Raw genomic sequence first — 26,893 nt, 5'->3', positions numbered from 1 at the left:
GTCTAATACTGGGTGAGTGATTTTAAATTTGAGTCAGATAGAGTGTGGAGAACAAACTAAAGAGAACATAATATCTCTCTTTTACACAAAGAATGTGCCTGTGGTATGACTGAGCAGGTTTGAAGGGTACTTGAGTGAATTGTATGATAGAAGAGTTTGGGTGAATGAGCCCAGGCCACTGGATTTCTTTTAAGTGAATGCATGGGAGCAGCTGCTAGACAGTGTATGTGACATGGAGAACAAAGGAGCTCTTCTGTACTGCAGGGAATCAGTCTTAAGAATAGGGCCTGGAAGGTAGGGCATACAATTATTACTTTTATTTAAGCTAGTTAGCAAAGCCACAGTATACCACAATAAACCCCAGATTAAAGCTGCTGGAATAGGGTAAGAAGAGGGGTTTTCCTCCTTTTTATTTTGAGTAAAGCTAGGTCAATAGCTACAGAAGAAGAACCGCAAGAATCATCAACGCTGCCTATGGGCCTCCATGCAAGAGAGACCAAAGTGTTCTTGTAACAAGAGAGTACTACAGCTAAGTGAAATCACATCAACACTACACCAGCAACAAAAGGACTTTGACAAGGGAACATAGGGTAAACACCGGGTAGGACACAGTTCCTGAAAAAGAGGGGAAAAAAAAAACAACACAAATAATCAATTCTTATGTTAAATGAGAAAGTTGTAATATCATCAAAAAGTTTAAGCTTGAAGTTGAGAGAAGTAAACATTTAATGCTTATCTGATAATCCAGGTGGTATTGGCTCTAAAGTTCTTGTATGTCCCAGAGTCTAGAGAAATATACCATGAGGGTAACAAAAAACAGTCGTGAAATAGGTTCAGTGGAACTCACATATTTGTAAAATCTGTCCTGGGTTAAAATATTATTGTTTAGTTTTAAAGGAAATGTTTTGAACACAAACAAATTAAAGTTTGCAATAAACTTTAACTTATAACTAATTGGTTCTAGACCTTATTTTCTGGGAAAATCCTGAATTTAGCTTCTTTTTCTTCCTCCTAGCCCCGGGTTAGGAGGATGTGATTAGTTTATTTGTCTCCTCTTGTTTTAGAGGTGCAGCTCAAGGTATTATGCATGACTTCTAACATCAGGTACTGTAGAACTGGGTATACCCTGAAACAGAGTGGGTAGCAATATCTTTGCAACACTGGTTGTAAAGCCGGGCCCTTCATCATCCTGGCTGTTGGTTTCAAATGCATCAAAGTTGTGGCTTGTGTTTATGTTTATTAAAATATGCCATAGCAGTTTACAATAAAAGATTAGCATGGTGCTTCCATTCTGGGATGCACAGGCAGTGGGCCAGTTGTTGCAGGTAGGGCAACCAGATCTATAAGACCAGTAAGGGGTGATCAGGATCACCAAAGACCCTGTTGTGTAGTATCTTCAACAAGGTTTTGTTGATCAGATATTGGGGGGGGGGGCAGGGCATAGAACAGGTCTCGTATACTGGGGGTGTTGCAGTGGTCAGGGCATGTCAGTTTTGGGAAGGTTACTAGAAGTAGAAGAATGGAGTATTTTGAACGTAGGTCACTGGTAAACTGGCGCATGCTGGGTGTTCCTCACTAGTGGTCTTTTTCTGCCGTCATCTTCTATGCTACAGGGGATGTAGAAAACTGCCAGAACCGAGCAAACCCTTTCACTGCATCCATGGAGGGACAATTGTATTGTGTTTGGTTCCCTTAAATGCTGCTTGTGACATGCTGGTGGCTATGGAGCCACATTTGCCCCCCCCCACCCCAATACAGCTTGATGATTTAGGAGAGAAGCACAGGCCCTTCTTGCCATGTAATGCAGGTTGGCATCAAAGTAGAGAGGTGTGTTTTTTAAATATATATATAACTTTTATTTTTAATTTTAACACATAAACGGCAGAGCAATGGAAATAACTACACATATTATATACTGCAGTTCTTCAGTACATTGCTAGACTTCAGAGCTCAATACTCCCTACTCCCTCCCAGAAACTGCTCCCTCCCCTCCTTCCTAACATCCAAAGAGCAACCAGAATTCAAACAATACTTGCACATATTCAGAATTTTTTGCATATCTCCAATTATGTAAGGTGAGACAGGCTTTCCACATTCCACTCCAGCATTAGAATAGAGAGGTTTGAACTGATGCAGGACAGAGCCAATGTTGCTTACTGATTGCCTGGGTTTAGGGCAGGGAGAGGCTAGTCTAGGTGGGCACTGTGATTTGCATAAGTTGCAAACAAAAGCTTAGAGGGATTTTGGTGCCAAGCTCTTGTGAGGGATCAGAGGTAGAGGGAAGACACAACAGTATAGTAATGCAGGCACAAAGAAAAGCAATGACCTTGAGGTGCTGTATGATAGGAGTGGACACTGTAGCAGTGTGAAAGCTTATGTCCTCTCGTTCAGGAGTTGCTGCTTCAGACCCAAAAGCACCACCGGTGCCAGAAGGAAACAAAGGCAATCCCGAAAGGGTGGTGCTGTGAGCATCAGTGGCAGCACATTGATGCTTGTGCTTCTCTTGGATCCCAAGTTTTAAGTGTAGCTCATTGTAAGTTATATTCAGGTATTGTAGATATTCTTGTATGTAAGGAACTTTCACACTTAATTTATTTGGGCTTTTTTTTTTTTAATGGTGCAGGAAGTGCTGATTGAATACAAGCACTCTGTACCCTTTGCATGTTAAACGTTGCTAGTGCTCTTCAGCAGATGTTATTGGGAAGGGCCTTGCATGCTCAGCACCGATGCAGAGGGTGGGGCAGGACCTTGCATAAGCACCAATGCAGAGGGTGGGGTGGGGCTTTGTATGCTCAGCACCAATGCAGAGGGTGGGGTGGGGCCTTGCATAGCACCAATGCAGAGGCTGGGGTGGGGCCTTGCATGCTCGGTACTGATGCAAAGGGTGGGGCAGGCTTTGCATACTCAGCACAGATGCAGATGGCGAGGCAGGGTGGGACTGTGCATACTCATTACCGATGCAGATGGTGGGGTATGCAGATATTGACCTATGTTGGGGTAGAGAGGCCAGGCCTGTATAGCTCTGTGCTGAGACTGGTCTCAGCTGGAAGTGGCTGGCCAGGCTCCCCCCATACATGATCAGCTTGGCTGGACGGTGCTGACAGACTTGGCACCGTTGCAGGTGAGTGTGCTCACCGCTGATAGTAGTGGTCAGGGCTGGGAGCCTCTGCACTGATCACCAAGGTGCTTCTAGGTGAGCCTAGGAGGAACCCCTCCCCCCACCACCAAGATCTTTGTGAGCAGTACAATGGCTCCCAATTTTGACTCCAGCAAGAAAGATGTCCATTTCCATGAGGGGAACTGGGAGGCACAAGGCCACCATACCCAGCCTCTATCTTGATTTTGGTCCAATGTGAAGACTGGCCCTCCGATGTGCTGCATGTTGGGCCAGCAGGGTGTAGACCATGATGCGTTAGTATGTCTTGCTGCAGGGTGTAGGCCATGAGGCGTTAGTATGTCTTGCCATGTTCATATGCCACTTGCCTTCCTCAGGGAGAGAAGAGAGTTTCTCGGATCCATATGGTGGATTGCTGTGTCCCCTATGTCTATCCCAGGGTAAGAGAAGCCCCTGGTGGATACGCCTTTCCTGATTTGATGAGACTGTGTGAAGAGAAAGGAAGAAGAGAGAGCATTTAATTAAGAGGATAACAAACAAATTTTGAAAAATAGAGGCGAGCAAGGAATGGCGGATGGAATAGATTGATGCATGAATTGGTACTGAGCAAACTCTTTCAGTGCTTTCATGGAGGGACATTTGTGTTGTGTTTAGTTCCCTTAAATCCTTGTGACATGCTGGTGGCTATGGAGCCACATTTGCCCCCCACCCCTATATACAGCCGGATGATTTAGGAGTGAAGCACGGGACCTTCTTGCTATGTAATGCAGGTTGGCATCAGAGTAGAGAGGTGTGGTTTTTTTATATATATAACTTTTATTTTTAATTTTAACACATAAACAGCAGAACAATGGAAATAACTACACATATGATATACTGCAGTTCATGGCCTACACCCTGCTGGCCCACCATGCAGTGTCAAGACTCTTAAGACTTGTTAACTTAAAGTCTCAATATCTTGGAGTATAACCTTGGCACATCAGCGCACACCTGAAGTCTCTATTATTTTTCTGAAGTTTCCTTTATTGCATAAATACAGATAATTTACTCACAGTCAGATATTCAGAAGTGTTGCCCCCAGGGCACAGAGACTCCGTAATTCTGAGAGCTGTAGCAGTGGTTGGAGGTAGAAATCTGAAGAGAAGCAGCTTTATTGCAGAGGTGAGAATAGCGGAACAGATAGAAGTGGCTCAGAGCTGGGTGTCTGGAGTGTGCGATATCTGATTAGGGAGATATTTTCAAGGTAAAAAACCAAGTTCGTTCCAGGGAGTTTGAAGCAGGACAGTGCTGCCTGAAGCAAGATGGAGAATGCCTCATGGCGAGATGGGTTGCCAGGTTTAAAAAATTTTCCCCACCCCAAATCAGCCCAAAACAACACAACTTCAAACCCTGCCCCCAACATCATCAACCCCGCCCCCAACATCATCAACCCCGCCCCGACATCATCAACCCCGTCCCCGACGTCATCAACCCCGCCCCAAATGTCATCAACCCCGCCCCCAATTTGTGGCCAAAAGTAGCCCAAAAGTAGCCCGGAGCTCATGCTAGTTCCCAAACAGAGCACCCGCAACTATTCAGCTCAGCTCCTCTCACGAGTGCCTGCCTACCTAGCTCATCGTCGGTCTCTCTCACTCCTCCTGAGTCTCTCTCTCCGCTCTCACGCGGCCACGTGCTCGCTCAGACGCTTGCTCGCTTGCTCGGGCTGGCAACAAAACAAAACAAAAAGGGGCAGGCGAAATTGCTGCAGGCATTTAAATGAAGCCTGTAGCCTGAGCCCGCCTCTCGCCCCTCGCCCCTAAAACAGCCCAATCACACACGCGGCCACATGGAAAACCGCCCAATTATTCACAACCCGCCTTCTTAAAAAAAAAAAAAAAAGCGGATAGCGGCGAAAACCAGCCCAAAGGGGTGAGAAAGCAACCCACCTGGCAAGATCAAGAAGGCTCACACAGGCCCAGGGGGGAGGAGGAGGACCAATGGGGACAGAGCCTGTCCTAGAGGACAGCCCTCGATTGGAGGGAAAGGTCGTACCTGGCTGACCTCTCAGGACATAGATAGTAAGAATGACCAGGAAATGATAGCAGGTAGACAAAGGAGCCAAGCTTGGCTGAGAAAGAGAGGAGGTCTAGGCAGCAGCACAACCAATAGTACAGTTCTTATACAGATAGGCAAGTGTGGCTGCATTGCCTGTGAACTACATTACACACAATGCATTGCTCACGTATCTTTGCGGTGAGAACTGCAGCAATGAAAGTCCTTAGAAATGAGAATAACAGTAAAGGCATTAAGCATATTTTAGGATCACATTATAAACTAGTGCGAGGCTGTCAGAGGACAGAACATGCAACACATCGGAGGGCCAGTCTTCATATTGAACTTGCATGGCAGGGATAGCTACTGCGCATGCTCAGAGAGATTTAAAAAGATCCCTCTGGGCTACTGGAGAGCATTTCCATCCAATGGGAGGAGTCAGGTGATGTCACTTACATGTTGCTGACACATACATCCCACTTGTCCTAGAAGAATAACCAGAACCAAACAGCAGTTGCGGTATAGCAAATAAATTGAACTATGAACTATTTAAACAAATACTATTGAGGTCTGTGGGGTACAGTAACAGAAGGAAAACAGGCTCAAGTAAAACAGAACAGATACTGGTTACTGGTAATGTAACATTACAAGGCAAGCTCAATTTTCACAATCTCATCTATAGTATCGAACTTTGCAATTATTACCACACTACAGCAAGACCTCCCTCTAGCAGCTCAAGGGGGATTGTTCCTTAACTGCAACACTGGAGAATCACCCTTATTTGTAGCCCTCTTTGTGCTTCTATAAGTAGTTTCAAAACTAGGAGTAGCCTAGTGGTTAGTGCAGTGGACTTTGATCCTGGGGAACTGGGTTTGATTCCCACTGCAGCTCCTTGTGACTGTGGGCAAAATAAGTACCTGTATATATGTAAACCGTTTTGAAAGTAGTTGCAAAATACCACAGAAAGGCAGCATATATGTAAGCCACTTTGAATGTAGTTGCAAAATACCACAGAAAGGCGATATATCAAGTCCCATTTCCCTTTCCCTTCCTGGAGTCTCTCTCCCTAGTGCCAAAGGAGTACTGATTTGCAGTAACTGTGTCACTTCTGGTATTTATTGCATTTGTACCCCACATTATCCCACCTTTTTGCAGGCTCAATGTGGCTTACAATGTTGATATGATATAGTCATTACAGGATCTTAAGTACAATCGCTGATAGGCTGAAGGATCTTAAGTACAATCGATAATAGGCTGAAGGTAAATGGATCTTAAGTACAATCAATGATAGGCTGAATGATCTTGTCAATGAGCTCAATTATTAGTGCTCTGGCCAAGTTGTTTGTGGGTGCATAAAATGGTCTCACCACCAAGCACCTCATTTTCTGCTGTCTGTTGAAGCACCATTGGATCCTACAGGGTCTCTGGACTTGGGTGCCCTGTGTTATGGGCCACAATTCCATTCTGTCCCTCATGGTGCCTGGCAATCAAAGGTAAATAGAAGCTCACTGTTCCAGCAGGTAGTCCAGCAGCGTTCAAGCCTTAGGGTTACCATATTTGCAGAAACAAAAAAAGAGGACACAAAAAATAAAATGCCTCCCCACTCTGGCCCATGCCCCAGCCCCGCCCCTGCTGCGCTGCACCCTGACGCACAGTCACCTTGACCCCCCAAGAAAGCCAGATAATGATTCTATAAGCAGTGAAAATGCTAGTAAAAGTAACAAAAATGCATTTTTTTCGTACTCTGCTAAATACAAAATTAGAAAACATTTCCAAAAAAGCAAACATCCATGAGCAGCATGTCCCCCTCCTCTCCTCTCCATCCCCTTCTATCCATATACTGTATTTCCCCCTTTTCCCTCCCCCCCATCATGTACTGTGAGCTGTTGCAGATGAGCAGTTCAATCACTCCCGGCCTCTTTATGTGATGGACCTGTGTCCTGCTTGCTTCCTCTCTTGTTCTACTTGCAGACAATTACAGTCCTGGTCTTTGCCATCTCTCTCACACACAGTGGTGTACCTAGCATATTTGACACCCGGGGCCGATCATTTTTTAACACTCCCTCCTCTATATGAAAAAATTTGAGTCACTTTTATTAGACCCTTTTTTTCACAAACAAGTCCCAAAAAGTGCCCTAATGACCACCGGAGGGAATCGGGGATGACCACCCCTGACTCCCCCAGTGGTCACTAACCCCCTCCCACCATAAAAAAAACAACTTTAACAACTTTTTTTTCCAGCCTCTATGCCAGCCTCAAATGTCATACCCAGCTCCATCACAGCAGTATGCAGGTCCCTGGAGCAGTTAGTGGGTGCAGTGGACTTCACCCAGGTGGACCCAGGCCCATCCCCCCTTACCTGTTACACTTGTACCTACCGTACCCACATGTAGATGCCCCCCTTCAGCCATAAAGGCTATGGTAATGGTGTAGAGCTGTGGGCAGTGGGTTTTGGGGGGGGGGGGATTTGAGGGGCTCAGCACCCAAGGGATGGGAGCTATGGACTTGGAAGGTATGTAATTTTTTTTCTTTGTTACAAGTGCCCCCTAGGGTGCCCGGTTGGTGTCCTGGCATGTGAGGGGGACCAGTGCACTACGAATCCTGGCCCCTCCCACGACCCAATGCCTTGGATTTATTCGTTTATGAGCTGGGTGCCTTCGGTTTCCATTATCGCTGAAAAACGAAACCGCCCAGCTCAAATCCACACAAATCCGATGCATTTGCCTGGCACAAACCGTATTATCGAAAAAAAAGATGGGCGCCCATTTTTTCGAAAATACGGTCTGTCCCGCTCCTTCACGTACCCGTTCTCGGACATAGACGCCCATGGAGATGGGCGTTCGCATTCGATTATGCCCCTCAATGTAACTTTGTAAGTCTATGTGCTTTGAAAATGAGAACCACAGGTTCATAAACAGAGACACATAAACACACAGAAAGATCCACACATGCTCATATATACACACATACTCACACACATAAAGACAGGCACACGTGTTCGTTCACACACACACACACACACACACTCATACAGTAAATTTGAAAGACTGAAATCATACAGATCTTTGGGGTAGCCCTGGGGAGAGGAGAGCCCCTTTGCAGATATAGAAGTCCATGACAGGCACAATCATTCCATAGGTGCAGCTGATACAGCTTGGAGTGCACCTACAGGCTGGCAGTAAAGATGCTTTAGGAAGATGAACAGGTCTAATCTTTGATTTAGCTGGGTTGAGGGGCCTGAGTGAAAAACAAAATCCGTGTAATCCATTTTTTACTTTGTTCCTGGGTTGAGGGGGGTGGAGTGACTGCCACATGCCACCAGAGCTCGATGATGCTAGCTGGGGAGAGGAGGATGAAGAACAGCCTGGAGCTGAGAACAGTAGGGAGACAGCATGGTGTCATGCAGCCCCGCCTCCTCCCTGAGCACCCAGAGCCCTGGGGTGGGAGTAGGCCTCCAAACTTCCAGGCCAGTGGCAGCGGTAGCATTGTAAGCGCTGCTGCCTTCAGCCTGCACCGGAAGCCTTCTCTATACAGCCACTTCCTGTTTCCGCGTTGGCAGGACGCTGTACAAAGAAGGCCTCAGGGGCAGGCCGAAGGCAGCGCTTACATCACTGTCAGCAACCTGTAGCAGGCAGGGGATAGAGAGAGGAAGGAGAATGATACCGCAGCAGTAAAGGAGGAGGGACAAGTGCCCATGGCAGCACCCTTTCATGATTGGCACCCGGGCAGACCATTCCCACCACCCCGCCCTTGGTACACCACTGCTTATGTTGCAGGAATTGAGATAGGAATTTGTGATACTTCAGGAGTCAGACAGCACACACCAGTATGAGAGAGAAATCTTCTTTATTTGCCAGCAAACAAAGCAGGACATCAGTTCTAGCTCTCTTCTCTTCTCTTAGCTCTTTGTGTCTTTCTCTCAGCTCTCTGTGTCTTTCTCTCAGCTCTCTTCTTATGCTGTCTTCTCCTTCTTCTGTCTGTTCCTTCTGTCCTTCTCTTTCTTCTGAGCTCCTTCTGACGTAAACTGCTTCTGCTCCCACTTAAATAGGGTCCTAAGCCCTCCTCCTAGCCTAGCCCCCTTTACTCCCAATTGGTTAAGAAACTGATTGGCTACCTTGCCTCAACCAATCATTACTTTTGAAATATCAGTTACATAGGTTCCAGACATCCTAAACTGACCTGTGACCTGGGGCCCCTCATGCCAGACATTTGGTCTCCAGTCTCTTACATTTCTCATTATGATTGATGTCTCATCTATAGCTTAAACTGGATTCCCTTAGAGACTAAGAGGCCCCATCTAACATTGGTTATTCTCATATTCCTAATCAGCTTCATACTACCTATTAACTAAACTCTGGCATTCATTAAAGAGGTCAAAAGTCAGTCTTACTTAATAGCATACATATCAGGCTATTGCTTCCAAGACCATTTCTGCATTTTACCTATAATTAATCAAGGAGAAGAGAACTGACTAATTCTGACCTCGTTCACCTTTCAGCTTCCTTCACAAAACTAGCTAAGACCACAGAAAACTCAAAACATATGTTGGTCTCCTCACTGCAGCCTTAAACAGCAGACAAAGGATCATTTTAAAAGTAACACAGAGTTGAACAAACATCCTACACAGAATTATTAATTTACACAGAATACAACATATTCTAAAGTAAGCATTCTTATAAGACATATCTAAACATCAGGAATATCTAGAATTATTTAGAATCTAACTATTTCCTTATAACAAAATCTACATATCAAGAACTTCTGAAATAGTATTTCAGCCTTTTAAACTTCAGCATGTCTGGCTCATTCCTTTGTTCATTCATAATAGTTTACAGCTGTGCCAGCATTTAGCAATCCATCCCTCACAAGGGTCTTTCTGACCTTTCTGACCCAGCCCGGCAAGACTTTCAAATAATATGAACCATCTGGCATTCCTTCATTCTGCTTGCAAAATAAAAGCTAGAATTCTAACTTCAAGCTTTTAACAGAATTAACCCTTCATATGATTTCTTATATATATAATTATTCTTTGCTCATGGCTGCCTCATTCCCCCCTTTGAGACTAAAATCAGCTTATGCAGAGATAAGTCTCACATCTCAAACTCTGGAGACTATAGTGATCCTAACTAGGAATAGACTTGTGAATCACCATTACCCTACTTGTTAAGGTCCGACGGCATACTGCCGAAGCACATGAGGCCAGGAAACAAAACAACAACCCTGCTAAAACTAAGACTATTAGGGAAATGAACAAGGGACGTATCCAGGAGGTCAATGACCACCACCAGGAGGTAAGGTCTAATCCTCCTCGGTAATCCTCCACATTAAGGCTGGCCAACTGTAGGACTTTATCCATGGCATGCCTAACTACATGCGTCCTATTTATGACAATAGTACAGCACTCTGAAGAATTTAACACTGTGCAGAGGCCACCCTGAGCTGCAAAGAGATAGTCAAGGCCCATACGGTTATATCTAGAAACTATACTTAATTCATTAATTTGATCCTGCAATGCATTGACTACCACGTTCAGCTCATGAACTAAAACATGGAGTAGGGATTGAAGTCTCCGGGTAGCCATACCTAGTTCAGTAATACCCGCTACCGGGCCTCCAATTGGAATCCAGGCCGTGGCAGAAAGGGCTACAAGTCTCTTTTTAGTCAGAGGATAAGTAGAATTAATATACTGGAGGGCTAATTCAATCGCCTCATCCTCTGTGGCAACGGAGGAGGGTAAGGACAAAGCCTCTCGCTTAGAGCGGTGCGGGGATAGTGGCTTAAGAAGAATAACTTTAGGAAAATAATTCAAGGTTACCAATACACAAAAATCATATGTGGAGGGAAGAATCATGTGGAGGACATTATCACAGAGCCAGTAATGACCAAGGAGAGGGCGACGAAAGTTCCCAATAAATGTAGGCACAGGATGGAGATTAGGATGCCCATAATGCGAGCCCCTATCCCAGGGGGAACGAAGAAGAAATGGAGACTTTGTACACCATAGGTGCCAATCTCCAATTGTAACAGACCGCTCATATGATGCAACCCCTTCATCCCCCGGGGACTTATGAAAGTAGAAAATAGTATGGGACACTATAGTCTTCTCAGTAGTATAGTTAGGAGCCAGATAATCACCTTGGTCATAATCTACAGGTATGGTAGTAGGGCACATAGGAGTACCTGGAGAAACTACCCACACAGGTTCCTCCTTCTCTGGGAGAACATTAGTATAGTTACAGGGAATGGGAAGAACAGTTGAGATGCTTCTTGTTAAACAAAACACTCCAGAAGCTGGATAGGGAGACGTAAAAACTGGCCTTAGAGAAGAGTCAGAGGGGGAAGTAGCATTATAAAAGGACCACCAAGTATAATCCTGGCTCCAAGGGCCTGAACTCGAAAAGTAGGGAGGTATAAGAGCTGGGAGTTGCACAGGGACAGGAACAGCTGGGACATCTGTAGTATAAGGAGAAAATCGGGAACACACAATACAAGGGGAAGTAATCTTTGCCTGGCTAATTAGTTCCTGGACTGAGTGTAACCAAAGGTTGGAGCGAGTTGGGGTATTAGGAACAAGGAGGCAAGGAGTAGAAAACAACAAAAGCATCCAAACTACTAACATTTTCTTTCTTCCTAATCTAAAACAAATACAGCAAACTAATTAAGCAATAATATTTCAACAGTCTGTGCTAATCACAGATTACTCTAATATAGTGTTCTCAGTCTTTGAGTTCTTATACCAGTTGGGATAGACCCTCAACTGACAAGGATCAAGCTCTCAAATTCCAAGAAAGCCAGAATCCGGCAAGAAAGAGTCTCAGTATGAAGCCGAAGTTCAGCCGCTCCTGCAGTATGCAGTTGACCCTTCTTTTCAGCTGGTAGATTCTTTGGTTCGGGTCAGGCGCAACTTCAATGGCTCCGCTGGATCTCTTTCTGCTCTCCACTGTCTAGGCTCCGTCTGATCCGTGCTGGGCTCAGTCTGGTCAGCAGACTTAATTCGAGACCAATGGACCCATGGAGTAATCCCTGCGACCTTCACAGCTGCAGGGGTAGAAAGCAAAACAGTAAAAGGTCCTTTCCATCGGGGCCCCAAAGGCTGGAGCTTCCAGTCTTTCACCCAAACTCTATCCCCTGGCAGGAAGGAATGTACCTGAGCCTGGAAGGGGACAGGGTTTATTTCTCTCACATAAGACTGAAGCTCAGAAATTATCTTCCCCAAGAGGGCTACCTGCTCCTGCACCTGGGCAGACCCTAAAATCCCTATGTCTCCCTTAATTCCCTGTAAAATGGCTGGGGGCTTCCCATACACAATTTCAAAGGGAGAGAGGGCTGTTCCTTTAGTTGGGGTGCATCGGAGGCGGAAGAGGGCTAGTGGCAATGCCTGTGGCCATTTCAATTGGGTTTCCTGACAAATCTTTGCTAGGCTATTTTTCAAGGTTCTATTTGCTCGCTCAACCTGCCCTGAACTCTGGGGACGATAGGCACAATGCAATTTCCAGGTAATGCGCAATGCGCGGGACAGGGCCTGAAGTGTAGCTTCAACAAAGGCGGGACCATTATCTGAACCTATGGCAAGGGGCAGTCCATACCTGGGGATGACATCCCTAAGGAGAGCTCGAGCTACTTCTGTGGCTTTCTCAGTGACTGTAGGATATGCTTCCACCCACCCAGAAAAGGTACAGACCATGACTAAGAGGTATCGGAACCTACCACTCCTGGGCATTTCTGTGAAGTCTATAACTAGGGACTCAAAGGGTGTAGACTGAACTCCTGGTGGAATACGGGGTCCCTGACGAGCATTATTCTGGGCACAGAGAGTACATCGGGCAGAGGCAGTGGCAACCAGACTATCCAATCCTTCCAGCACCACTACTCGACTGAGTAGGCGGGCTAGTGCTGTTTTCCCTAAGTGTGATAGGTCATGAGCTTGAGACACTACAGGCCAAGCTAGGTGGCGTGGCACCAGAACTCTGGTATCAGGGAGATGTAACCAGCCATCAGGTCTCCTTACTGCACCTTCTTCTTGAGCCCATTTCTCTTCCATTTGGGTATACATAGGTGTCCATTCTTGCAGTCGAATTTGGAACAGGGGGGTCACAGTACTTGCTGGGGGTCCTCGAGCAGCTTCCTTGGCCACCCGATCAGCATGGCGGTTCCCTCGGGCCACTGGAGTATCTATTCTTTGGTGTCCCCTGCAATGAATAACAGCTACCTTCTTAGGGGCCCACACAGCCTCTAGCAGCTGAAGTATTTCAGGTCCATACTTAACAGGTTGGCCTGCAGCATTTATAAGTCCCTTTTCCTTATACAAAGCTCCATGAGCATGTAGGGTTGTGAAAGCATACTTAGAATCAGTATAAATGTTGGTCACCAGTCCTGCTGCTAGCTCCAGAGCTCGTATGAGGGCCACAAGTTCTGCTTTCTGGGCTGAAGTTCCTTGGGGCAGGGCTCTTGCTTCTATCACCTTGTCTTCTGTCACCACAGCATAGCCTGCCAATCGCTTGGAGTTCTCCACATAACTGCTTCCATCTGTGAAATAAATTACATCTGGGTCCCTCCACGGAACATCTTTAAGATCTGGTCGACTGGAGTACACTTCATCCATAGTTTGGATACAGTCATGATCCGGTGGTCCCTCAGATGCTGGCAAAAGAGTAGCAGGATTGAATGTAGCCACTGTTTCCAGGTGTATCCGTGGATTCTCACACAAGCTGGCTTGGTACTTAACCATACGGTTATTTGTAAACCAGTGGTTGCCCTTATACTCCATGAGGGTGAGAACTGCGTGGGGGACTTTAACAACCAGTTCTTGCCCCAAGGTCAACTTATCAGCTTCCTGGACCAGTAAGGCTGTTGCTGCAATGGCCCTCATGCAGGCTGGCCATCCTTTAGCCACTCCATCCAGCTGTTTAGACAGGTATGCAACAGGCCTCTGCCAGGATCCCATCATCTGGGTCAGCACACCCAGAGCAACCCCCTGTCGCTCGTGGACATACAATGAGAAAGGTTTCTCCACATCAGGAAGGCCTAACGCAGGGGCTTGGAGTAGGGCTTTCTTTATGGCAATGAAGGATTGTTGAGCAGTAGGTCCCCATTCAAATGGTTCCTTTTCACCCCCCTTTGTGGCTTGGTAAAGGGGTTTCGCCATTAATGCAAAATTTGGAATCCAAATTCTGCAGAATCCGGCTGCTCCCAGAAATTCCCTAACTTCTCTTCTGGACTTGGGTTGGGGAATTGCAGCTACCGCTTGCTTCCTACTAGCATCCAGTCTCCGACTTCCCTGGGAAATGCAAAAGCCCAGATACTTCACTTCTGACTGACAAAGTTGGGCCTTTGAGCGTGAGACCTTATAGCCTGCATCCAAGAGTAGCTCCAGCAATTCTCTAGTAGCCTCAAAACACTCTTCCTGAGTCACTGCTGCAATCAGGAGGTCATCTACATACTGGAGTAAAACTCGCCTGGAAGGCTCAGATTTAAAAGTCTTAAGGTCTTGCCCTAGGGCTGTCCCAAAAATAGTGGGGGAATTCTTGAACCCCTGTGGCAGGCGGGTCCATGTATACTGAAGCTTCCTTCCTGTTACTGGGTTTTCCCATTGAAAGGCAAAAAGCAATTGACTGGCTGGGGCCACCCGAATACAAAAGAAGGCATCTTTTAGGTCTAGTGTCGTGAAATGGGTAGCTCCAGAAGGTATCAATCCTAGCAGGACATATGGATTAGGCACTACAGGGTGTAATGAGATAGTGGATTTGTTGACCACTCGTAAGTCTTGGACTGGCCGGTAGTCCTCAGTCCCTGGCTTCTGAACTGGCAATAGTGGCGTATTCCATGGAGACTGGCAAGGTCGAATAATTCCATGGGATAACAGACGATTCAAATGTGCTTGAATCCCTTCCAGAGCCTTTCTGGGAATTGGGTATTGGCGAAGATGGATTGGCCAGGCACTTGGAAGTAAGTCTACATGTACAGGAGGAATATTTCGGGCCAACCCTGGGGGATTATCTTCTGCCCATACCCCACTGACCTGAAAGCTGTCTGCCAGGGGTAGGTCAACTTGGCCATGCGACTGATGCAGCCGCCATTCTTCTTCAAGAGGGCAGCAGAAACTCAATATACCCTTAGGGCTGGATGCTGGGGGCCGAAAGGAGACTGAAGTCTGGCCATCAGAGTCAAAAGAAATTTGGGCCCTAAGCTTGGACAGCAGGTCTCGACCTAACAAAGGGATTGGACAGTCTGGCATATACAGGAATTCATGAGTGACTATGTGTGAGCCTAATTGGCATCTACGGGTTGTCAGGAAGGGCCTCCGGTTCTGCACCCCCGTGGCTCCCACCACTCGGACAGTTTTTCCAGACACAGGCGCTAATCGCTCCGTCACAACAGAATGTTCAGCTCCTGTATCAATCATGAATGGAATTGAGCGGCTCCCTATAGTTAGCTTGACCATAGGTTCCTGGGAGCCCAGTTTGTAGGAACCCGGTCTGTCCTATTCGTCCCATTCTGCCATCTCGGCTATCCCGATGATGTCAGATTCAGGAGGCTCATATCTTCCCTCTCGAACTCGGCCTCGGCTTCCTCGATCTCCTGGTCCCCTTCTCAGTCCCTGGCGCCTCTGGGGGCATTCATCTTTCCAGTGCCCTCTTTCCTTACAATAGGCACACTGATCCCTCTCCAATCTTGGTCTGGGATTCTCCCCCCTTGGCCGGGATTGATTGAAGGAATCTCGGGCCCTGGCTGGTGGTCCGGGGTCCCACTTTGGCTTCCCATTAGCTAGAGGTCGACCTCGGTTAAGGGTGGAATTAGTAATGGCTGCCGCTAAAAGGTCGGCCTTCTTCTGCATCTTCCGGTCAGCCTCTCGGCGCACCTCCTGATCTCTATTAATGAAAACCTTGGTTGCGATCTCAATTAGCTGGGTGGTATTCATCCCTGCGAATCCCTCCTGATGCTGCAACTTCTTCCGGATATCTGGCATACTCTGGGCCACCAATGCGCTATTCACCATTCTCTGGTTTTCTTGGGCTTCAGGGTCAAATGGGGTGTATGTTCTGTAGGCTTCAATTAGTCGCTCTAGAAAGGCCCCAGGGGATTCAGTTGCCCCTTGGAGAATTTCAGAGACCTTTGCCAGATTAATGGGCCTCTTTATGCCTTTCCTCATACCTTCCAGTAAGTCCCGGCAATAGCCAGACAACAGTTCATAGTGCTGCCCATCATTTGGATCCCAATCTGGAGCTGCGCGAGGAAACCGAGCTCTAACCCATCCCTCTGGGTCCTGTGTCCTCTCGGGAACACGCTCTCGCGTGATGGCCTCAGCATTTTGCAAAATCTTCCGCCTCTCCTCAGTTGTGAAGAGGGTCAGGAGAAGTTGTTGACAATCAGTCCAGGTTGGGTTATGGGTGGCCATAATGCTAGTCACTAGGTCCACCACTGCCTGAGGCTTTTCAGTATAAGAGGGGTAATGCGTCTTCCAATTCAGGAGATCGGTGGTTGTGAAGGGTACATACTGGTAGGCCTGTGCCTGTATAACCTGACCCTGATTATTAGGATCCGGTCGAGTGGTAGTTACCTGACGAAGTGGCAGAACTCTCGAGGAGGTGGGAATGGAACCTGAGGTAGAGCTAGGAGCTACCCTCCTATCATGCTCAAAGGTGATTGCAGCAGGTCTAACCCATTCAGTGGAGGTGTGTTGAACCCCTGAGGGATGGGGAGGGTACTCATAGACTGAGAGGTGATCACAGGTGAGTCAGTCCATTGAAAGGGATGCCGGGCCCCTAATGAGTGGGTAGGGGTACTAGAGGGAGAGGCTGGGCTGTCAGGAGTTGAGGAGTCAGGGAGTGGAGCCCAAAGTGGGTCTTCGGAGGTTAACAGGGGAGGATGTGGCACAGAAGGGTAGAGGCCAGGTGAAAAGTCCAACCTAGGATGTGGTGGGGTTCGCACAGGAGGGGAAGAACTATCCGGAGAAGCCTGTGCTGGAGAGGCTTGGGCTGGGCGGCGTGGATCTCTAGGGGTGGCACGGAACCCCAACAATGGGCCATAAGGTGGTGGCTCAAGATCTGAGGGATCATCAGAGAGTATGGGTTTCTCAGACAGGGTAGGGGCGGAAGCCACCGATTGGGTGGTAAGCTTCCTGGGGCTCTTTCCCTCTTCTAGTTTAGATTTTCTAATCTTTCTTTGAACACGGCCTAACATGAATTTTACTGGGGATCCCATATAAGTTTTCAACCAGGAGGGAGGGTCAGTCACAAGGCTGTCCCAGGAATCTATATAAGGGAGTTGTTCAGAATATTCTGATTCTCCTACTACTATGCTGTAGACCTTCCGGATTACTTCAATATCTAAGCTGCCACTAGGGGGCCACCCCACTCCCATAGATGGCCACTCAACTTCACACAAGGTTCTTAAAGTACTTGAGCTTAAAGTCTGTCCATAGTCATTAATTAAAAAGCCTTTTTTGAAATTTCTAAGCATACAATCTAGGGGGGTAGCAATTTGTCTAGATGATGTCCCACCCATAATGCTTACAGTTACAACACACAAAAAGGGAGGGAATTTTTGAGAGTGCAGTAAGGGGTCCGCACTCTCGAGACACTAGGTAGACAGACAACAATCGCTTCCTTCCGTTGCTGACCAATTGAACTCGCGTTAATTGGAAATGCAGCTATAAGAAGTCCGCACTCAGTTAGCATTCACGCATCACACATTCCATACAGAAAATCCCACCCAACAATTTCAAATTTCTCAGATACAGATAAGCTCAAGCGTTTTCGCTTCTAGTCCCCACGACTAGAAGGTACTAGGGCCTTCGCTGAGAATTGATCAGATTCTCCTTCCTCAATTTTCTTGAGGGGCTGGTTTACAATTTCCTAGCTAGGATTACAATACAAAATACAGAATACATACCCGGCGAATGTTCTCCAGTCAGTTGGGTGCTGGGATTAATGCAGGATTCATCCCACCGCTGCCACCAAGAATTGTTGCAGGAATTGAGATAGGAATTTGTGATACTTCAGGAGTCAGACAGCACACACCAGTATGAGAGAGAAATCTTCTTTATTTGCCAGCAAACAAAGCAGGACATCAGTTCTAGCTCTCTTCTCTTCTCTTAGCTCTTTGTGTCTTTCTCTCAGCTCTCTGTGTCTTTCTCTCAGCTCTCTTCTTATGCTGTCTTCTCCTTCTTCTGTCTGTTCCTTCTGTCCTTCTCTTTCTTCTGAGCTCCTTCTGACGTAAACTGCTTCTGCTCCCACTTAAATAGGGTCCTAAGCCCTCCTCCTAGCCTAGCCCCCTTTACTCCCAATTGGTTAAGAAACTGATTGGCTACCTTGCCTCAACCAATCATTACTTTTGAAATATCAGTTACATAGGTTCCAGACATCCTAAACTGACCTGTGACCTGGGGCCCCTCATGCCAGACATTTGGTCTCCAGTCTCTTACATTTCTCATTATGATTGATGTCTCATCTATAGCTTAAACTGGATTCCCTTAGAGACTAAGAGGCCCCATCTAACATTGGTTATTCTCATATTCCTAATCAGCTTCATACTACCTATTAACTAAACTCTGGCATTCATTAAAGAGGTCAAAAGTCAGTCTTACTTAATAGCATACATATCAGGCTATTGCTTCCAAGACCATTTCTGCATTTTACCTATAATTAATCAAGGAGAAGAGAACTGACTAATTCTGACCTCGTTAACCTTTCAGCTTCCTTCACAAAACTAGCTAAGACCACAGAAAACTCAAAACATATGTTGGTCTCCTCACTGCAGCCTTAAACAGCAGACAAAGGATCATTTTAAAAGTAACACAGAGTTGAACAAACATCCTACACAGAATTATTAATTTACACAGAATACAACATATTCTAAAGTAAGCATTCTTATAAGACATATCTAAACATCAGGAATATCTAGAATTATTTAGAATCTAACTATTTCCTTATAACAAAATCTACATATCAAGAACTTCTGAAATAGTATTTCAGCCTTTTAAACTTCAGCATGTCTGGCTCATTCCTTTGTTCATTCATAATAGTTTACAGCTGTGCCAGCATTTAGCAATCCATCCCTCACAAGGGTCTTTCTGACCTTTCTGACCCAGCCCGGCAAGACTTTCAAATAATATGAACCATCTGGCATTCCTTCATTCTGCTTGCAAAATAAAAGCTAGAATTCTAACTTCAAGCTTTTAACAGAATTAACCCTTCATATGATTTCTTATATATATAATTATTCTTTGCTCATGGCTGCCTCACTTACACACATGACGCACCTCTTCTGTGACCTTCCTTGCCGGCTGCGACACATGCACTGCATCTGGTGGATCTTCTTGCTGACACAGGAGGACCGACTTACACGCATGTGCCAATAGATCAGTGACCTCTACTGATGCGTACATGAGTAAAACCTGCCCTGACGCCCGATGGTGCCCTCAAAAAGAGGACATCTCTGGGGAAACCCGGACATATGGTAACCCTATCCCTCTGCTCTTCTCACTGCCTTGGTTGTGCTCATTCTTCCTCTCCTCTTCCTGCAGTAGCAGCAGCAGCAGCCAGACAGCCCACTGCCAGGTTTAGGCTGTTGCTGCAGGGGAGGTTCTTTTACAGTCCTACTACTACTACTACTTAACATTTCTAAAGCGCTACTAGGGTTACGCAACGCTGTACAATTTAACATGGAAGGACAGTCCCTGCTCAAGGAGCTTACTATCTAAAAGAGCTTACAATCTAAAAGAGGAGAAGGAAAATATTTCTCTCCACTGTTTACACTATTTTAAAGGTTTAAATCCAAAGGGGAAACAAATCTTTGTATCTAAGTCTCACAGTGAATGCAGCATGAGGTCTTTGGGGAGGGTACCAGCAGTTTGGGAGGCTCCTCACACTCATATTCCCACACAAAAAATCTTCATATCCCACAAATATCCAAACACACTGCCTTGGGGAATAGTGTGTGTGTGAACTTGTCATGCCAGTAAAGTTATCTCTGTACTTCATGGAATGCACTTTTAAAATCTTCTGTTTCCTAAACAAAAGCCTGAGCTTTGCCAACAAACAACAATACCCATGTACTTTTCACACACAACTAGGCCTTGCAGACAAAAATGGAATTAAACAGGAAGTGCTCAGAGCTGCTGTCTGCAAGGCTGAGGCTGGCTGGCTCCTTTCTGGTGTGGCCAGGTCAGTGTGTTTATCTTGTGGGTGGGTCACCGCCACACTTTAGAGTCACAGGGGATGACAGCATTAAAACCAGAAGTGATTCATAGTCAGCCCTGGTAAATGCAACTTCACTTCTAATCCTTCCTTATGCCCTTAACCACCCCTCTCCGCCTCTCTTGAGATCACTAGCTTCAGGATACTGTATTTATTTTTAACATGAATCCTGTATTATATCGGGGGAGGGGCAGTTTAAACAGTTTTAGTCCGAAGCTACAACTGGCGGCCTTGAAGCTTTAATTCAGTGGCAGATTAGCAGACTGCTTTAAATAATGCAGCAGCCCCAGAGGAACAGGAATAATTTAATCTGCTGATCTACAAACCCATAGATATGCAAATGACAGCTACTGACAGCAGTGCTGAGAGAGCTCCCACCAAGGAGGTTAAATTGAGACAGGAGCCACTATGTGGGCTGAAGCCAGTAGGCGGAGCCTGATGGCATTTTAGTTCACCCAAAACAATATCAAATGCTATTGAAAACAATAGCAAAAAGATTATTAGAAATAATAATGGACTGTCTATGCTTGGTCCATCTGTAAAACGTCTAAAGCTGCTCCAGTTGGATAGGCAGTGCTGTAAAAGTTGGAGGATAAAAGATATTTTTGTTTTACTTATTTGAAAGCTTCCCATATCTAGATTTGTGTCATGAAATAAAACTGAATATCACCAAAACAGCTTAACAAATTATTGTAGCTGGTAGAAACAGCAGTAATAAACTCTGTATTTTTGTGCTAATTTTTATACACTGTTCTTTACAATACAGATGGCCAAATTTCAGTGAGGATATCCTGTTTCCTGATGGGTTCATCTTAACTGTTGTTCTAATCTGCCTTGGGAAGCCTGGTGTTATAAAGATGAAATATATTGAAAGCAAATGGAAGTAAAATTAAACTCTCCTTTCATTGGGGCACATGGAATCACATCTTCACCTCATCTGTTTTGAAGACATTTACATTTTAGATACACAAATGTATTATTCTGTTTTGAGCATGTTTCAGGGACAACTGGTTTTATAAGTCAAAATAATAAAAATAAATACTTTGTTTCATGTAGATCTCTCATTTGTTTTTAAACATAACTAAATGGGCTATAATATAAGCCCCTAATGCAGTCCATTGGTTGTTTTGTTTTTTAATATTTTGTTCTTTTGATGACATATACTGTGCCAAAACTGAAAACTCTTATCTTTTCTATCTGGTCGATCATAGTAGCTCATTGTGAACACTATCTACCCTAAAAGGTTGTTTTGTGGCTGTACATGAGGAATTGTGATATTCAATAAATAAGTGTATGTTTGTGTTCCTAGTCATGCATCCAAAAGTTATATAATCCTTTCAAGAAAGCAAGTTAATCATTTAACTTATTAGTGGAACATAACCACAAAGGCATAGTATGATCACATTTTCAATATGGTAAAACTAGAGCCCAGCTAAGGAATAATAAAATTCAGTAACATCATGGGCGCTTTGTACTAGTGATTTTATGGTGAGCATACTAAAAGGGAACTTTAAAACAATACAGGAACGTAAGACCTTTGACTTCAGAATGATTAAATATTTTGACACCCGCCAGATAGGACTTAACAAAAGATCTGGGTTTTCTAGCTCATTATAAACCATAAAATTCTACTGCTCTGTCACCCTCTTATCATCATGCATATCTCCCGTTCCCTCATCCACCCCGCCCTCCCTGTCTCTCACCCTCATCCTGGTCATCCTGTTAGACTATCACTTTAATGTTTCACTTATATATACTGTCATCTATCAACATTTGCTTATTTCTGATCTAATGAAGAAGGGCTACCTTCCAAAGCTAATCAAAGAATGTAAGTTTAAAACCAGGACCGGCCAAAACGTCTTCCTCCTAAAATGGGCAACTTGGCAGCTCTCGTGCTTCCATTCTGATGCAGGGAGAAAAACAGGAACTTGTATCCTGCAGTAGAAAGTGCCGCACCGGCTCTAAACTGGTTGTGCTGTTTGCATGAAATGCAGTATATGAAATTCAAATAAAAAATAAACATAACATCCAGAAAGTAAAATATTAGCACAGCATTAGTCTGCTGAAAATTAACATTAGGATGAAGGTCACTGACCAACTTGCTGGAAAGAACTGATGCACTTATAGCGTATAGGACTGTTTAAAGATGTAAATGTCCAGAATTATAAGCAGGGCCATCGAATGGTGGGAAACTATACAGCATGGCCTTAAAGCAAGACTTGGTATTTGTTGTGGTGCCCTAGGCAGCTGCTTCTGTTGCCTATGTTTAAATCCCAGCCTGGGAAACCACCACAAGCAGCAGGAGAAAGTAGGAGTATAATTGTGTCATATGACTTTCTCTTCTTCCAGTCCACATTCTGATCTCTTCTGACATCTTGTGCCTGATGTTGGTACTACACCCTCACAATGAGGTCTTGGAAGACTGGTTCCTAGTGGCCACAGTCAGGATGTTGATAGCCACCTCTCTGTTGTTGTGTCGCTCTAGCTGGTCACTGGGGATGACGAGGGAAGAGAAAAGGGTGTAAGACCAGATCTCCTCCTTTCTGAAATCCAGCTTGATGTTGGACAAATGAGTGTGAGAGCATGAGTTGTCAAATCATGAAAATAGTTTTTACCGATGATCTTTTTTTCTCTTTTACTGAGATCCATTTTACCGTCACTTGTGCATAGCCGGACTTCCTATGCTGAGATTTCCCTCTTTATGTATTGAAACTAGTCCCCTGAGTGGTGCGGCCTCACAGAGCCTAAACCCAAGAACTGGAGACAGGCACCTTCTCTCTGGTATTTTTACTGTCCTGTCATATTTTCACTGACTGTTGGTATATTTACTGACAATTGGCAATAATGGACTGAATTGTGTAACCCTACAATGTCATCTTGTATTCAAATCTGTATTTCTTTGTCATCTGTGCTATGACGTGTCCGTGGCTTTGGTTATGTGTTCAAGATTATGTATGTGGATATTGTTACCCGCCTTGGATAAAGATGGGATATAAATGTAGTAAGTAAATAAGTAATTAAATAAATAATGAAATAAAAAGAACATTGCAACTGACCTGACCCTTCTCCCCCCCCCTCCCCCAAGTATTGTGTAAGTGAATATTTTATGTAGGTATTATTCTGCTTCAACTAACTCTCAGAATTAGAGGTGCATTGACTGTAAGAAAGAACTGGTGATCTAATATCTATTTCTTTGTATCTATAATAAATGGAAATAAAGCAAAGCAAAGATGATTCCCTTTTATTAGACTAAATACATTTTTGATTAGCTTTTGAAGGCAATACCTTCTTCTTCAGATCAGAACATTTTGTATCTGTACAACACCTCTGATTATCTAGTCTGTTCTCTCTTTCTCCTCCATTCTTCTTAACCACAGGCCTGTTCTTTGGTTCCTACTTCGATCCCTCTGTATTTCACCTAATATGTCCTGGCCTGGGGTAGGCACTCTTATTTTTTCAGGGGAAGGAGCTGGTGGGACATTTCACTGGGAGAGGTTTGCTCTGTCACTAGGATTAATTCTTCCAGTCAATATCCTATTCATTTGCAGTAGTGGGGTTATGTGTAAGGAGCAGGAAAAACCCGGAAGGGAAGTAGAGGCAAAAGGAAGGAGAGCTCTGAGCTTTGCTGTGTGCTTCAGAGACTGCTCAGTGTAGACACTGAAGCCAGACTGCTCCAGTCACCTTAAGGTGAAACAGAGAGTGGAAATCAAGAGGGACAGGGAAGGCCGGGGATGGAAGAAACCCCAAATAGCATTAAACAACCAGCTCATGCTAGCAACCACCCAGCGGAACATCACACCTGCCCAGGTAAGCACCTTCTTTGCCTTTTGCTAATGGGCATGGCTTTGTCTTGTGTTGCTTTTTCTTTTGGAAGATATCTGGTCAAACATTCCTTTTGAAATTCAGCACAGCCACAGTGGTCTCTCTCTGCAGGACTGTGGGTGGCTTCCAGCTGGAGCTTAAGAGAAGGGTCCTGTAATAGCTCCCTCTCTAGAAGACAGGTTCACTTCTTCCTACCCTAACATCTGAAAGCATTCCTAGACTGAATGGACAGATACCCCCGGATTCTATAAATGGCGCACATATTTCCATGTGCAAAATTGCGTGTGATCCAGAGATGCGTGCACAACTAAATTAGCTAACAAGCCAATTAGCACCAATAACCAGGCGCTAACAATCAAATAGTGGCGCTAGTTAGCAACAGTTTTTGGATTTGCGCACATCTTGCTACACTCTACAAATCTTTTAGCGCACAACTGAAAAGGGGGCACAGCCATGGGAGGGGGCCTAATGGTTAGTGCAGCAGGCTGAGATCCTGGCAATCTGCATTAAATTCCCACTGCAGCTCCTTGTGACCTTGGGCAAGTCACTTAACCCTCCATTGCCTCTAGGGACAGAGAAAGTACCTTCATATAATGTGTACAGTACTGCACACATCTAGTAGCACTATAGAAATGATTATTAGTAGCAGAGCTGCATACAGTATTACAGAATGCCGGGGATCTTGAAGAAATTATGAGCACAAGTTATGCATTACGGAATAGGGTTAAAAAGGTTAGAGATTGATAAAGTCTGTACAACTCTGGAGTTTCCGTGGAGGCTCCTCCTGTCTTCTTGGATCAACTCTGGAGTTTGTCAGAGATGTAGGACTCTGAAGTCTGTTAAAAATTGATGAGCCTGCATGATCTCTGGGATTTATGGTCCCTGGAATTCATGGGACCCCTACAAACAGGCCTGGGAAAGGAGACTAGTGTAAACAGTAAGATGCTGCCAGACCTTGGAAATCAGATAAGCCCTGAGAAAGACAGTCTTGCAGAGAAGGAACTATTGTCTGAAACAGGTATTTAAACTATCCTCTCAGAAGAATATTTTGGGAGATGAGAACAGAATAACATCCAGTTATGTTACTGTATGATTCTCTCCTGAGAAATGTATTTGTAATTGATAAGCAGAATAATAAAGAATTGCCTTTCTCATATGCTAGCCCTCATGGAGGGGCATAATTGAACAAAAACGTCTATCTCCATGGGCGTTTATCTCCGAGAACGGGTCCGTGAAGGGGCGGACCGAACCGTATTTTCGAAAAAAATAGACGTCCATGTTTTATTCGACAATTTGTGAGCTGGGCGTTTTTGTTTTTCAGTGATAATGGAAAATGAAAGCGCCCAGCTCAAAAACGAATAAATCCAAGGCATTTGTTCGTGGGAGGGGCCAGGAGTCTTAGTGCACTGGTCCCCCTCACATGCCAGGACACCAACCGGGCACCCTAGGGGGCACTTTTACAAAAACAAAAAAAAAGGTAAAAGAGCTCCCAGGTGCATAGCACCCTTCCCTTGGGTGTTGAGCCCCCCAAATCCCCCTCAAAACCCACCGCCCACGTCTACACCATTACTATAGCCCTAAGGGGTGAAGGGGGGCACCTACATGTGGGTACAGTGGGTTTGGGGGGTGGTTTGGAGGGCTCCCATTTACCAGCACAAGTGTAACAGGTGGGGGGGGGATGGGTCTGGGTCCACCTGCCTGAAGTCCACTGCACCCCCTAATAACTGCTCCAGTGACCTGCATACTGCTGCCAGGGAGGTGGGTATGACATTTGAGGGTGAAAATAAAAAGTTGTGAAACGGCATATTTTGTGGTGGGAGGGGGTTTGTGACCACTGGGGGAGTCAGGGGAGGTCATCCCCGATTCCCTCCAGTGATCATCTGGTCATTTAGGGCACTTTTTGGGGCCTTATTTGTGGAAAAACAGGGTCCAGGAAAAGTGCCCTAAATTCTCGCTAAAAACGCATATTTTTCTTCCATTATTGGTGAAAGGCGCCCATCTCTGATCGCCCGATAACCACGCCCCAGTTCTGCCTTCACCATGCCTTCGACACGCTCCCATCAACTTTGTCCGCATCCGCAATGGAGTGCAGTTGAAAACGTCCAAATTCAGCTTTCGATTATACCGCTTTATTAGTTTTTGTGAGATAAACGTCTATCTCCCGATTTGGGTCGCAATATAGGCGTTTTTCATTTTCAATTATAAGCTGGATAGTCTTTTATCTCTCTGTAAATTACAGGTGGTTGGTGAGTACTAATTTGGGAGGTGATATAAGCAGTCTTGTTTTAATTAAAAACAATCTGCGCCTAACTTATGCACTGGGATTTACACCTGGCTTCAGTTGGTATAAATCCTTGCACCTAGAGGTAAGCACAGATCCCGCTGCTACACACTGTACTGTAAAGGGCAGCTATCACAGAGCATCATTTATAGAATACTGTTCAGTGGCAATTTTTTTTCCGGACCGACTTTTGAGCACCATTTACTGAATTTAGTCCATAGTGCATACATACACACACACACACACAATTTTGTATGTCTTCCTAGACTGACACTTATAATATTACACATCTTTCTACACAAGCACAAGCACTTGCTAAGAATGTAAAAAGAATTGAAGCAGTGCAAAGAAAAGCTACGAGAATGGTATGGGATTTGCATTACAAGATGTATGAGGACAGGTACAAATCAAGGTAAGGTATACACACAAATCGGGAGATGGCCGGCG

Source organism: Microcaecilia unicolor, chromosome 3 (genome assembly GCF_901765095.1).
Source record: "Microcaecilia unicolor chromosome 3, aMicUni1.1, whole genome shotgun sequence".
NCBI lineage: Eukaryota > Metazoa > Chordata > Amphibia > Gymnophiona > Siphonopidae > Microcaecilia > Microcaecilia unicolor.
The sequence above is the reverse complement of the archived record's forward strand: the minus strand, read 5'-3'. Positions refer to the sequence as shown.